The sequence below is a fragment of the Bubalus bubalis genome, chromosome 2, assembly GCF_019923935.1.
Source record: "Bubalus bubalis isolate 160015118507 breed Murrah chromosome 2, NDDB_SH_1, whole genome shotgun sequence".
Lineage (NCBI taxonomy): Eukaryota > Metazoa > Chordata > Mammalia > Artiodactyla > Bovidae > Bubalus > Bubalus bubalis.
The window spans coordinates 43,036,970-43,051,413 of NC_059158.1; the positions used below are offsets into that span (position 1 = coordinate 43,036,970).

General features: G+C 43.1%; 1 non-coding gene across 1 annotated transcript; it reads right to left on the bottom strand.

Annotated features, from left to right (window-relative positions):
• Positions 1 to 8,970: 8,970 nt before the first annotated feature.
• LOC112583079 lies at positions 8,971 to 9,103 on the bottom strand. Its single transcript, XR_003107434.1, has one exon. It is a non-coding gene; the product is annotated as a small nucleolar RNA SNORA70 (small nucleolar RNA).
• Between the last annotated feature and the right edge of the window lie 5,341 nt (positions 9,104 to 14,444).

Sequence of the window (14,444 nt, forward strand, 5' to 3'; positions counted from 1 at the left end):
GAAGTCAGGTAGGTTGATTCCTCCAGTTCCATTCTTCTTTCTCAAGATTGCTTTGGCTATTCGAGGTTTTTTGTATTTCCATACAAATTGTGAAATTATTTGTTCTAGCTCTGTGAAGAATACTGTTGGTAGCTTGATAGGGATTGCATTGAATCTATAGATTGCTTTGGGTAGTATACTCATTTTCACTATATTGATTCTTCCAATCCATGAACATGGTATATTTCTCCATCTGTTAGTGTCCTCTTTGATTTCTTTCACCACTGTTTTATAGTTTAAACTAGTACAGCCACTATGGAGAACAGTGTGGAGATTCCTTAAAAAACTGGAAATAGAACTGCCTTATGATCCAGCAATCCCACTGCTGGGCATACACACTGAGGAAACCAGAAGGGAAAGAGACACGTGTACCCCAATGTTCATCGCAGCACTGTTTATAATAGCCAGGACATGGAAGCAACCTAGATGTCCATCAGCAGATGAATGGATAAGCAAGCTGTGGTACATATACACAATGGAGTATTACTCAGCCATTAAAAAGAATACATTTGAATCAGTTCTAATGAGGTGGATGAAACTGGAGCCTATTATACAGAGTGAAGTAAGCCAGAAAGAAAAACACCAATACAGTATACTAACGCATATATATGGACTTTAGAAAGATGGTAACAATAACCCTGTGTACGAGACAGCAAAAGAGACACTGATGTATAGAACAGTCTTATGGACTCTGAGAGAGAAGGAGAGGGTGGGAAGATTTGGGAGAATGGCATTGAAACATGTAAAATATCATGTATGAAACGAGTTGCCAGTCCAGGTTCGATGCACGATACTGGATGCTTGGGGCTGGTGCACTGGGACGACCCAGAGGGATGGAATGGGGAGGGAGGAGGGAGGGGGGTTCAGGATGGGGAACACATGTATACCTGTGGCGGATTCATTTTGATATTTGGCAAAACTAATACAATTATGTAAAGTTTAAAAAATAAAATTTTAAAAAAAAAAAAAAAAGCCCAATTTGGAGTAAGACAGAGAAAGCTTCCTGACAAAATGACAACTGAGAAAAGATAGGTTTCTTAAAACAAGAAACCCAGGCGGAAGCCGGTTTACGTACCGTCTCTTTGTGAGCTCATTAACCCCTGGAGGAGGCAGAATCCCCAGTTTCAAATCCGGTCGCTGCTTCTTAGCTATGCTGCATGTGCTACTTGTAATGCAGTAGCATATAAGTATACTTATTATACTTTCTGAACCTCAATTTCCTCATCTGCAAAATATGGATAATAATTCTTACTTGTGGAGTCAGGATGAATTAGATGTGGAAATGTTTGTACAGAATTCACTACAATGCGCATACTAAGCTCTCCACAAATGAAAGTTATCTTTACATAGGAGGAAACTATTAGACGTCATTTGTCCAGTGTTGCAACACTTTTAGAAATTGTCTTGAAGGTTTTTCTGGTACGCACTGGAAAACAAAACAAAAAAAAGTGCCTTGTCCAGGGAATTCCCTGGTGGCCTATGGTTAGGATTCTGGGCTTTCATTGCCATGGCCCAGGTACAATTCCTGGTAGGAGAACTGAGCCAAGTATCTGGCAAGAAAAAAAAAAGAAAAGCTTGTCCAGAGGTATAACCTGTTCTAGTAACAAGGCAAAACTTTCTGCCTGGTGTATCAGACTCCGAAATGGCCTGACCCTTCTTTCAGAAAAAGGAAATAGTGTTAGGAACTGGAAGGAGCTCTTGCTTCTTTTGTTCCATATTTATCAATGGTGCAGTTGCAACAAAATAATAATAATTGGTGCTTTATTTGACAGTTGACTATGTCCTAGGTGCTTGTGTTGACTGAAAAAAAAAAAGCACAGCCTTAAAGTTGAGAGTTATGTTATTGGATAGAACTGAGAACTTAAACCCAGAAGACAACCTCTGAGGGACTGCTTGGAAGAGGTAAGAGAGAAGCCAGAATATATAGGAGTTTTGCAAAGAAAAAAAAAAAAATCAAAAGTAATTAAATAAAACCAGACATCTCAAGTTAATGAATTCATCACTTTTCTATGTATGGGAAGAGGCAAGAGTCTGGACATATTGAAATCATTCCTCTGATAAGCATCTTCACTATCTAGGGCCAGTAGCCTGCCTTTCTCCACCCTGAATCCACTCAGTGTACACACTGAGAATGCCTACAGTGGCTGCTGGCTTGATGGCACATCTTTTGTTTGTTGATATGGCAAGCAACATTTTCCATTCACAGTTTAAATGCACTACTTATTTAATCTATTCAACAACACTGTTATTCATACTTCAGACGAGGAAACTGAGCTTTAACAAGGTTAAATATACCACAAAATTTATTTTCTGGTCTTAGAAGTTAACTGCTCAATGAAGTTGTCAGGCTTTCACCGCCCCTAGTACAGTGCTTCATTTTACCGTCATTGGTGTGGAACAATCAACTATTATGTGTTTCCTGATCGGAGGCTAACATTAATAGACACCATCAGCTATGATATATTTTTACCAAAAATACTTAACCTGCATCTAACAAAGCATGTAGTAGGATAGGCAAGAGGATCTAAAGGAAAGCAAAAGGCAGTGAACAGATTCAGAAGGTGGTACATTGTATAAAACAACTGGCCTTTTTAAATTTAAAAAAATGTGCCTTTCTACATTAAAATATTTTTGAGAGACATAAAAACCAGATGTAGTGTGTGGTCCAGGGTTAGATCTTAGTTTGGACAAACCAGCTATAAAGAACATTTTGGGGAAACTGGATGTTAATGTTACAGTGCTGCTAACCCACCTTTGTCCAGACAGCCGGAGTTGACTATTCTTGAAGGGAAAGGTTCATGAGTTATGTTTGGATTTTTTTCCTCCTTCCTCTCTGTCCTGATCGTGAGCCAGTTTTAACCTCAAAGCCATTCCTCATCTTCCTCAGCTCTTTTCAGTATGGCAGCGGGGAGCCGACCACATAAGGAAAGGCTACATGTCCTGGACTCCTGGGCTGACTGGGCACCACTCTGAGTTGCTGGGCCCCATTAATGGTAGACACTTGGAGATTGGACGGATCAAGGAAGAAGCCAGAGTATTCCCACCCTCATCCTGTCCCCAAACAAAGGATCCATCCCCACCCCCAAACCTCAAGCTCTCTCCTCCTATCTCTCTGGCTCCAACTTTAAGCAGATGATCCCAGCCCCATGGTGACACCATGACCTTCTTCTGCCTCTCAGTTTAAGGGAGGCAGTAACTTCTTGCTATTGCTCATCTTTGAGTTACTTCACTGTTCTCTGTTTCACTTTTTATCCCTGCCAACATCTACATAAACTAATTCTCAGTTTTAACCCCTGGTGTTCCAGTGGTTAATAATCCACCTTCCAATGCAGAAGGCATGGGTTCTATCCCTGGATGGAGAACTAAGATTCCACTTGCAGTGAAGTCTGCATGCCACAACTAGAGAGCTCGAGTGCCACAGCTACTGAGCCTCTGTGCTCTAGAACTCACACACCGAAACTAAGACCCGACACAGCAAACAAATCAATATCCAAAAGGTAAATACTTAAGAGTGATCTCTTCCAGAACTCAGAGAATGACCTTACTGTGGAGTCCTATCCCAAGATCACAGGTCGAGGCTTTGTACCAAGGCCACAGATCTGGACCCCATCTCCAAGGTCATTTACGGAACTGACTGAACCCCACTGTAACCATTGCCAAAAGTGCCCCTGATCCTTAATGGCCAGCTCCTTGACCCCATATTAGGCAAAAATGCCTATCCCTGTTCTCATCTTATGGCACCCTAACCTAATGCCACCCTTCCAGTGGAATTTTCTTTGTCTTGAGACTAGAAAAATGGGCCACCAACCCAAGAAAAGCGTCGACTCTCCCTTGAGCCGGCCCACCGTTCTAACAGTGTCCCTTCGACTCTCCCTGGTCTGTCAGGAGGTCGGCCCGCTGTGCTCAAAGTACCCATGTTATCTCCACTCTTTGCTCTCAATAAGCTCGCTCCTTTCTGAAATACTCTGTGTCTGGAAATTCTTTTCCAACTAGCAACTCTTAGTTCCAAGGGGTTATCTCCTCACAGCTTGCCTATGGCCCTGTCATCTTGTAAAGGATTGCTTTTCACACTTTTCCTCTGTCTGTCACAGGCAACTCAGAGAGCTTATTTGTTACCCTCTTTCCCCTAGATCTTTGGTGAAAATCCCAAGTGAGCTTGAAATGCCTTACAACACTTTGTGGGATATTCTAAAAACTCACAATGTTTGCAATCTACTTTATAATGCATCCATGTTTTTCAATTTTTCTTAAGGTTATTTCACACTTAAAATGAATTTTATTTATTTAATTTTGAATAGGTAATAATATGAAAGTTAAAGTTAGTCGCTCAGTTGTGTTTGACTCTTTGCAATGCCATGGACTGTAGCCTGCCACGCTCCTCTGTCCATGGAATTCTCCAAGCAAGAGTCCTGGAGTGGGTTCCCATTTCCTTCTCCAAGGGATCTTCCCGACCCAGGGATTGAACCTGGGTCTCCTGCATGGCAGGCAAATTCTTTACTGTTTGAGCCACCATATGGTGCAAAATTAGAAAAACACAGAAGAGTATCCGCCCCAGGCACTCCCCTCTTACCAGGTTCTTGCGTGTCCTTCCAGAGATAGACTATGCATGTGCAAACATAAAGTATGTTTCCTGTTTCTATTTTTTAAATGCACAATATTTCATTGTGAAGAGGACATGGCATCCACTCCGGTGTTCTTACCTGGAGAATCACATGCACAGAGGAGCCTGGTGGGCTATACAGCCCATGGCGCTGCAAAGAGTTCATTGAACACTAATGAACTGACTGAGCACAGACGTAGTATTTCATTGCATGAATGTACCTCAATTTATTAAATCCTCTATTGATGAACATTTTATTTTCTTGGGCTCCAAAATCACTGCAGACAGTGACTGCAGCCATGAAATTAAAAGACGCTTCCTCCTTGGAAGGAAAGGTGTGACAAACCTAGACAGCATATTAAAAAGCAGACATCACTTTGCCAACAAAATCCATATCGTCAAAGCTATGGTTTCTCCAGTGGTTATGTACGGATGTGAGAGCTGGACCATAAAGAAGGCTGAGCCCCGAAGAATGGATGCTTTCGAATTGCAGTGCAGGAGAAGACTCTTGAGAGTCCCTTGGACTGCAGGGAGATCAAACCAGTCAGTCACCCTGAATATGCATTGGAAAGACTGATGCTGAAGCTGAAGCTCCAATACTTTGGCCACCTGATGCAAAGAGCTGTCTCACTGGAAACAACCCTGATGCTGGGAGAGATTGTAGGCAATGGGTGAAGGGGGATGGCAGAGGATGAGATGGTTAAATAGCATCACTGACTCAATGGACATGAATTTGAGCAAACTCCGGGAGATAGTGAAGGACAGAGGAACCTGGCATACTGCAGTCCATGAGGTCACAAAGAGCCAGATATAACTTCGTGACTGAACAACGACAACAAATTGATGAACATAAATTGTTTGCTGTCTGGCTATTACCGGATGCTGCCGTACATGGTTAAATGCCACATATCCAAATATATTTGTAGGGTAAATTTCTCAAATTACTGGGTTAAGGAGCTTTGCTTTTATAAGCCCACATGTTCTAGAGTCTGTGCTCTACAACAAGAGTAGCCACCATGATGAGAAGCCTACAGACCATAACAAAGGGTAGTCCCCACTCGCCACGACTAGAGAAAGCCCTTATGCGGCATCCAAGACCCAGCACAGCCATGAATAAGTGAATAACAGTGCCACTCAAACTTCAGGGAGTGAGAAAGATTCAAGAGTTGGGGAAATACTGTTTTCAAAGAAGTACAAGGAAGCATTCTGGGCCAAGAATGGTTATGTACAGCTGCCACTGTTAGTCATATCTAGGCCAGTTTGCAAAGCCCACATCAAAGAAAATGCCAGTTTAAGGTGGTAATTTCCACTTTCACTACCAGAGGACTAGAGTCATGTACCTTAGCAACCTATTCCTCCCTCCCCACTCTCCCACTCCCCATGCTAAGGCACAGAAGGTAATATTCAGTTATTCAGTATTATTCAAGAAACATTTAGTGAGCATTCACTTGGTGTTCAGGTCTGTATTGTCCACTATCAATGAGAAAATAAATAACACACTGTGCCACCATCAAGTTTAAAGTAGGAGATAAGACTTCAACAGATAATTATAGCATTATATGGTATATGAATATTCATGAAGAAGTAGTGTGGTGTAGTGGTAATGAACACAACTTCTAAATCCAAATTGCTTATTGCTTTGACTTTAGGGAAGTTGCTTGACCTTTCTTTGTCTCCACTTCCTATCTGTAAAATGGGGACAGTAATAGCACCTACTTCATAGGGTTGTGGCTGTGAGGAGTGAATGAGATCATTTTTGTAAAGCACTGAATACATGGTAAGCCTACAGCAATTGATGGATAGTGTTGGCGCTGTCAGTAATAAGAAAGGTACAAAAACTTCAGAGCTCGTGAATTCCACATCCAGAAATCCTTCCAGGCCACTTCTGAGCCACATAAGAGATGACCTGTGGAACTCGGAGGCATTTTCCCTCTCCCTCCAGTAAGAGACCTCAACCTTATCTTGCAACCTTTACTGGCTGCTGAGTCTCCTACTAGGTGCTCTTTACAACCTGCAATTCTTTGTTCCACTGCCAGACCTCAGGGCCCCGAAGTGCAGGGAAAAGACTGAACCCGGGAGGTGGACTTGCCTGTGCACTTTGGGCTGTGCGTTCATAGATGCCTTGCTGGGGAAAGTCTACCCTTGTGGCCTTGCCCCTTAACTTCTCTTTGAACTGAGACCTTTTAGATGACAAGTAACCATCTAAACTAAAAAAGTAGCGGCTTCTTATCCAGGATTGGCAGCTACTTTGATATTAAAGAAAAAAAGCAGAACATTAAATTATTTGGTAAAGAGACATCAGAAATTCTAATTCCATATAATAAGAAACAACTTGATGCTCTTCTAATGTTTGAAAATTGGCAGATTGCTATAGGAAACTATTTTGGTCAAAATTTTTGCATCATTTACCTTCACATGTTTTGCTGAATTTTATATCCAGACATCCAGTTATTTTTCCTGTCAGATGTAAACAATCTCCTATTCCAAATGCTCAGATAATTTTTACTGACGGATCAGCAAATGGTAAAGCCTCCATAGTTACTAAAAATCACCAAAAGGTTTTAGAAACATGGGAAACTTCAGCTCAAAGAGCTGAACTAACAGCAGTCATAGAGGCTTTTGCTATGTTTGCAGATGAGGAATTTAATCTTTACTCTGATTCTCAGTATGTGGTCAGGTTGTTTCCACACATTGAAACTGCGGTTTTGCCTGAAAATAAAACTACCATATTTCATTTGTTAACTAAATTACAGCAACAATTTGGAAAAGAAATAAAATATTTTTCATTGGACACATTTGGGCTCATTCCGGATTGCCCGGTCCTTTAAATGCCTTTAATGATTTGGCTGACTTGTTAACCAGAAATACAGTGGCTACTGTGATTGAGGAGGCCAGAGCCTCTCACTCACTCCATCATCAATATGCTACTGCCTTAAGATAGCAATTCCAAATTCCCAGGGAGACTGCTCGAGAGATTGTGCGTTCTTGCTTACACTGCCCTACTGTTTATAATAGTCTACCTATGGGAGTTAATCCTCATGGTCTCAAACCTAACGTACTCTGGCAAATGGATGTAACTCATGTTTCTTCATTTGGAAAACTGTCCTTTGTTCATGTAACTGTAGATACCTTTTCTTACGTTATTATTGCAACTGCTCGTACCAGAGAGGCAGTTAAAGATGTGATACAACATCTCTTTACTTGTTTTTCATATTTGGGCCTTGTTCACCGAAACTTGGTCTCCCCATGTCGCTCTCTCTTTCAAATTCTGGCTGAGTCTCCATCTGGAGCGCGGAACCCACTATGCTTGCTAATTATGCCTGGGCTTCTAAGATCCGACCGGGGAGGCCTCGGTGTCTCCTCTCCTTCGGGAGAACGGAAAGACGCCTGCGGCCTACGTAAGTGGTGCAAACTTCTTGTCTTGAAGTTTCATTGGTCCCCCGCATAAACCAAGCTACTCAGCCTCTTTTCTCCACTGAATTTTCCTACTGAGCTATCCTCATTCTATTACTCTTTATATCTTTGATGAATAAATAATTAAATAGGTCGCCGACGCCGTCCCCGCTTCGAATTCCCTGGATCCACCGGGGCTGGACCCCGGCAAGACCTCATTACGGTTAAGTGGACTCAGAAAGCTACAACTTGATTTCTTTTTTTGGACAGGAAAGTAGGATTTATTGGTGGGCACGAGTAAAGAGGGGACAGCACCAAGGTTATCAGGAGTGCAGGGCCCCCATCCTTCCAGGGGGCCATGATTGGGGGTGTATTTGGCCCCACAGCCTCTGGGATGAGCCACTTTTCTGCCATGTCTTCAAATTCATGCCCATTGAATTTACTAAGTCCTCACTTAGAGATTCAGGCCTTCTGGCAGTCAGGGAATTTGAACGTGGCTTGTGGAGATCAATCCAGTCAATCCTAAAGGAAATCAGTCCTGAATATTCATTGGAAGGACTGATGCTGAAGCTGAAACTCCAATACCTGATGCAAAGAACTGACTCTGGAAAAGACCCTGATGCTGGGAAAGATTGAAGGCAGGAGGAGAAGGGGACGACAGGACGAGATGGTTGGATGGCATCACTGACTCGATGGACATGAGTCTGAGCAAGCTCTGGGAGTTGGTGACGGACAGGGAAGCCTGGCATGCTGCAGTCCATGGGGTAGCAAAGAGACATGACTGAGCAACTAAACTGACTGTGGAGGGCGTCAGTCACACGCTGTTTGTTCTGCAGCTTGGTGGGGATGGACATTATGATTTGGCCAATGTGGACCCTGGCCACTGTGCCCTAAGCTTTCCAAAGGCACCACACTTACCTGCCTGGAGCCTGATTACAGACAGTAGCTAATCATGAATGGCAACCCATACAGGCAACAGACCACATACACTACCAAAGAGGCTGCTGTTTGCAGCCATTGCACACCCGGACCCCATGGAGAAAGGAGCACAGTCAGCTTCATTGGCTGCAATAAAACTTGATCTTTTATTTGGAAACAACAGCAGAACATAGGGCCCCAGTTACGGGAGTTCACAGCAGGCTCCCTAGACAGGTGTAAATACAAGTGTTGGGAGGGGCAGTTTCTGAGGCTCTCACCCTATCTTTAGCCCACTCTGCTCTGAAAATGAAATTGTTGCAGGAAGGGAGACCCTTTCCAGGGCCCAAAAGGGAGCTCTTGTCTAACACTCAGAAATGAATTGTCCAAGGGGACATACATGCTGACAAAGCAAGAGACTTTATTGGAAAGGGGCGCCCAAGCAGAGAGCAGGAGGGTATGGGAACCCAGAGGACTGCCCTGCCACATGGCTCGCAGTCCTAGGTTTTATGGTGATTGGATTAGTTTCCAGGTCTTCTCTGGCCAGTCACTCCGATTCAGGGTCCTTCCTGGTGGTGCATACATTGCTTAGCCAGGGTGGATGCCAACAAGAAGGATTCTGGGAGGTGGTAGGACACGTGGCATCTCCTTTTGACCTTTCCCAAATTATTTTGGTTGGTGGTGGCTTGTTAGTTCCATATTCCTTACCAGGACCTTCTGTCATAAAATAACTAACACAAATGGTTACTATGGCACCTGGGCACGGTGGGCAGTTTTAGTCCGTGTGTTCCCCCTAACAAAATCAACTGGAGGTGAGCAAGGCCTTGGAAAGCAATCCTGCTTTCCAAGGCTGATTAGTGGAGACAAGGTCTTTGCCACCTCTCCTGGGCAAGTGAGACCAACACTAGGACAGTGAGGGTGCCCACCCGCCAGCCACGGGATGGCAGCAGACCCCACCCACCCATTGACATCTGGGAGTGAGATAGAAATAATTACTAATTCTTCCGTGATTGTCTTGTTTCCCTCGCGGTAAACAAGGCAGTCATTTCTGGGACTAGAAAAGCCCAAAGTCCTAGGGCCCAAGAGACATATTATTTTTTTTAACCTCTTCATTAATTGAAGGCTGTCGGATCAACGAGCCGTGATATCAGGAGGGAGCTGGGTCAGGCTCTAACCACGAAGGCAGAAGAACGGGTTTGGCTGGGTCGTTCTGAGTAGCTCCTCATTAAAATGGGATTATTACTCACTCATGGAATGTCCTCCCTCAGACAAATACGATATTTCCCCTGTGAGTCCATTTTATTAGCACAGGAAGCCTTCACTCTGATGGTCCCAAACTGGAAAACTGGAAACAGAAACATAAGTGGCCTCTTTGTGGCTCAATACCCCAGCAGAACCTAAGGTCATGGTTCAGAGTCTCACACATAGACACACACACACACTCCATTCTGCCAGCCCGGGCATGTTGTTTTTAGAGACTTGGCTTTTACTGGAGAAAGTGGAAGCTAATATTTACTAAGCACTTAGACTGTGCCACCACTAAGCAGTGTGCTTCCATTATATTATCAGATGGGATCTGATTTTGAAGATATGGGGTATTAAGGAAACTGATACCCAAAGAGGTGATGTTTTCCAAACAAAACACCTACTTAATACATGGCAAAGACAGGGTTTGTACCCTGATAGTCAGAGTCCACTGCTTCTGCTCTTTCCATCGAGCACACTGCTTGTGTGTGCTGATTTATTCAAATAAGTACTTCAAAGCACCAAGTATGTCAAAGCCCCAGCTAGAAGGCCTTCCACATAAAAGGGACAGCTCCACTAAAAGGTGAACCTTATTGTGTGTAATTTATACTTCAGTACACCTGATTTTTAAAAAGGTGTTGAGTATAATATATAAAAAGCTCCTATAGAACAATAATTAAATGACCATCAACTCAATAGAAAAGTACAAATAAAAAAAAAAAGAAAAAGAAAAGTACAAATAGAAACTACATATAAATATCCTTTAAACATAAGAAAAAATACTCATCCTCATTCATAATAAAATTAATTCAGAGCGTCCCTGGTGGTGGCTCAGTGGTAAAGTATTCGCCTGCCAGTGCAGGAGCCACGGGTTCAATATCTGGGAAGATCCCACATGCTGCGGAGCAACTGAGCCCATGCGCCGTAACTTCTGAGCCAGTGTTGCAGAGCCTGGCAGCCACAGCTGCTGAAGCCTGGGCGCCCTAGAGCCTGTGCTCCGCAACAAGAGAAGCCACTGCAATGAGAAGCCGCTGCACCGCAACTAGAGAGTAGCCCCTGCCGCTGCAGGTAGAGAAAAGCCCATGCAGCAATGAAGACTGAGCACAACCCAAAATAAAGAAAGACAGACAAATAAAGTTATAGAAACGTAATCCACTGGAGGAAGGAATGGCAAACCGCCCCAGTATACTTGCCGTGAGAACCTCATGAACTGAATAAAAGGACAAAAAGATACGACACCAAAAGATGAGTCCCACGGGTCTGAAGGTGTCCAATAAATAGCTACTGGGGAAGAGCAGAGAACCACCAATAGTCCCAGAAAGAATGAAGTGGCTGGTCAAAGAGGAAATGACTCTCAGTTGTGGATGTGTCGAGTGATGAAAGTAAAATCCGATTCTGCAAAGAACAGTATTGCATAGGAACCTGGAATGCTAGGTCCGTGAATCAAGGTAAACTGGACATGGTCAAACAGGAGATGGTAAGAATAAACATTGACATCTTAGGAATCAGTGAATTAAAATGGATGGGAATGGGCGAATTTAATTCTGCTATTAAATATATTTAATATCTATGACTGTGGGCAAGAATCCCATAGAAGAAATGGAGTAACCCTGATAATCAACAGGAGTCTGAAATGCAATACTTGGGTGCAGCCTCAGAAATGACACAATGATTTTGGTTTGTTTCCAAGGCAAGCCATTCAACATCACAGTAATCCAAGTCTATGCCCCTACCACTGATGCTGAAGAAACTGAAGTTGATCAGTTCTATGAACACCTAGAAGACCTCCTAGAAGACCTCCTAACACCAAAAAAGGATGTTCTATTCATCACTGGGGATTGAAATGCAAAAGTAGGAAGTCAAGAGATACCTGGAGGAACAGGCTAAGTTTGGCCTTGGCAAACAAAATGAAGCAGGGCAAAGGCTAACTGAATTCTGCCAAGAGAATGCACTGGTCATAGCAAATACACTTTTTCAACAACACAAGATGACTTTACACATGGACATTACTAAATGGCGAATACTGAAACCAAATTGATTACATTCTTTGTAGCCGAAGATGGAGAAGCCCTATACCGTCAGGAAAAACAAGACCTGGAGCTAACTGTGGCTCAGATCATCAGTTTCTCATAACAAAATTCAGAATTAAACTAAAGAAAGCAGGGGAAACCACTAGGCCAGTCAGGTATGACTTAAATCAAATCCTCTATGAATATTCAGTGCAGGTAATGAATACATTCAAGGGATTAGAATTTGTAAACAGTGTGCCTGAAGAACTATGGATGGAGGTCCATAATATTGTAGAGGAAGCAGCAAACAAAACCATCCCAAAGAAAAAGAAAAGCAAGAAGGCAAAGTGGTTATCTGAGGAGACCTTACAAATAGCTAAAGAAAGAAGAGAAGCGAAAAACAAAGAAGAAAGGGAAAGGTTTATCTAACTAAAAGCAGATTTCCAAAAAACAGCATGGAGAGACAAAAAGGTCTTCTTCAATTCACAGTATATGATACTAGAAGAAAACAACAGAAGGGGAAAGACTAGAGATCTCTTCAGGAAAATTGGAGATATCAAGGGAACATTTTGCCTAAAGATGGGCACAATAAAGGACATAAATGGTAGAGACTTAGTAGATACTGGAGCGATCAGGAAGAGATGGAAAGAATACATGGAAGAACTGTACAAAAAATATCCAGATGAATTGTATGACTCCAGTGGTGTGGTCAGCCACCCAGAGCCAGATTTTGGGGAGAACGAAGTCAAATGGGCCTTAGGAAGCACTGCTGTTAATAAAGTTAGTGGATGTGATGGAATTCCAGTAGAGCTATTCAAAACCCTAAAGGATGATGCCATCAAGGTGTTACATTCAATATGTCAGCAAATCTGCAAGACCCAGCAGTGGCCACAGGACTGGAAAAGGTCAATCCTCATCCTAATTTCCCAGAAGGGTAGTACTAAAGAATGTGCTAACCGTCAGACAATTGGACTCATGTCCCGTGCTAGTAAGGTCATGCTTAAAAACTTGCATGCTAGGCTTCAGCATTATGTGAACCAAGAACTTCCAAATGTCCAAGCTGGAATTAGAAAAGGAAGAGGAATTGGAGATCAAATTGCCAACATTCACTGGATCATAGAGAAACCTAGGGAAAAGCGTCTACCTCTGTTTCATTGACTACACCAAAGCCTTTGACGTTCAGTTCAGTTCAGTTCAGTCGCTCAGTTGTGTCCGACTCTTTGCGACCCCTTGAATTGCAGCAGGCCAGGCCTACCTGTCCATCACCAACACCCAGAGTTCACTCAGACTCACATCCATCAAGTCAGTGATGCCATCCAGCCATCTCATCCTCTGTCGTCCCCTTCTCCTCCTGCCCCCAATCCCTCCCAGCATCAGAGTCTTTTCCAATGAGTCAACTCTTCGCATGAGGTGGCCAAAGTACTGGAGTTTCAGCTTTAGCATCATTCCTTCCAAAGAAATCCCAGGGCTGATCTCCTTCAGAATGGACTGGTTGGATCTCCTTGCAGTCCAAGGGACTCTCAAGAGTCTTCTCCAACACCACAGTTCAAAAGCATCATGGCAAATAGAGGGGGAAAAGGTGGAAGTAGTGACAGATTTCTTGTTCTTGGGCTTTGAAATCACCGTGGATGGTGACTGCAGCCATGAAATCATAAGACGTTTGCTTCTGGGCAGGAAAGCTTTAACAAACATAGACAGTGTGATGAAAAGCCGAGATATTACTCTGCGGACAAGTGCCCATATAATAAAGGCTATGATTTTCCCAGTGGTCACATAAACGGTTGTGAGAGCTGGTCCATAAAGAAGGCGGTCTTGAAAAATTGATGCCTTTGAACTATGGTGCTGGAGAAGACTCCTGAGAGTCCCTTGGACAGCAAGGAGATCAAACCAGTCAATTTTAAGGGAAATCAACCCTGAATACTCATTGGAAGGACTGATGCTGAAGTTGAAATTCCAGTATTTTGGTAATCTGATGCGAATAGCTGACTCACTGGAAAAGTCCCTGATGCTGGGAAAGATCGAGGGCAGGAGAAGAGGGCGTCAGAAGATGAGAAGGCATCACCAAAGCAATGGACATGAACTTGGGCAAACTTCGGGAGATGGTGAAGGACAGTGAAACCTGGAGTCCTGCAATCCATAGGGTTGCAGAGTCGGACATGACTGGGCAACTGAACACCAACAACAAAATTATATAAAAATCTTTTTAATTAATTCAAATCAAGTGTCACTCTGGTACCTTTTAT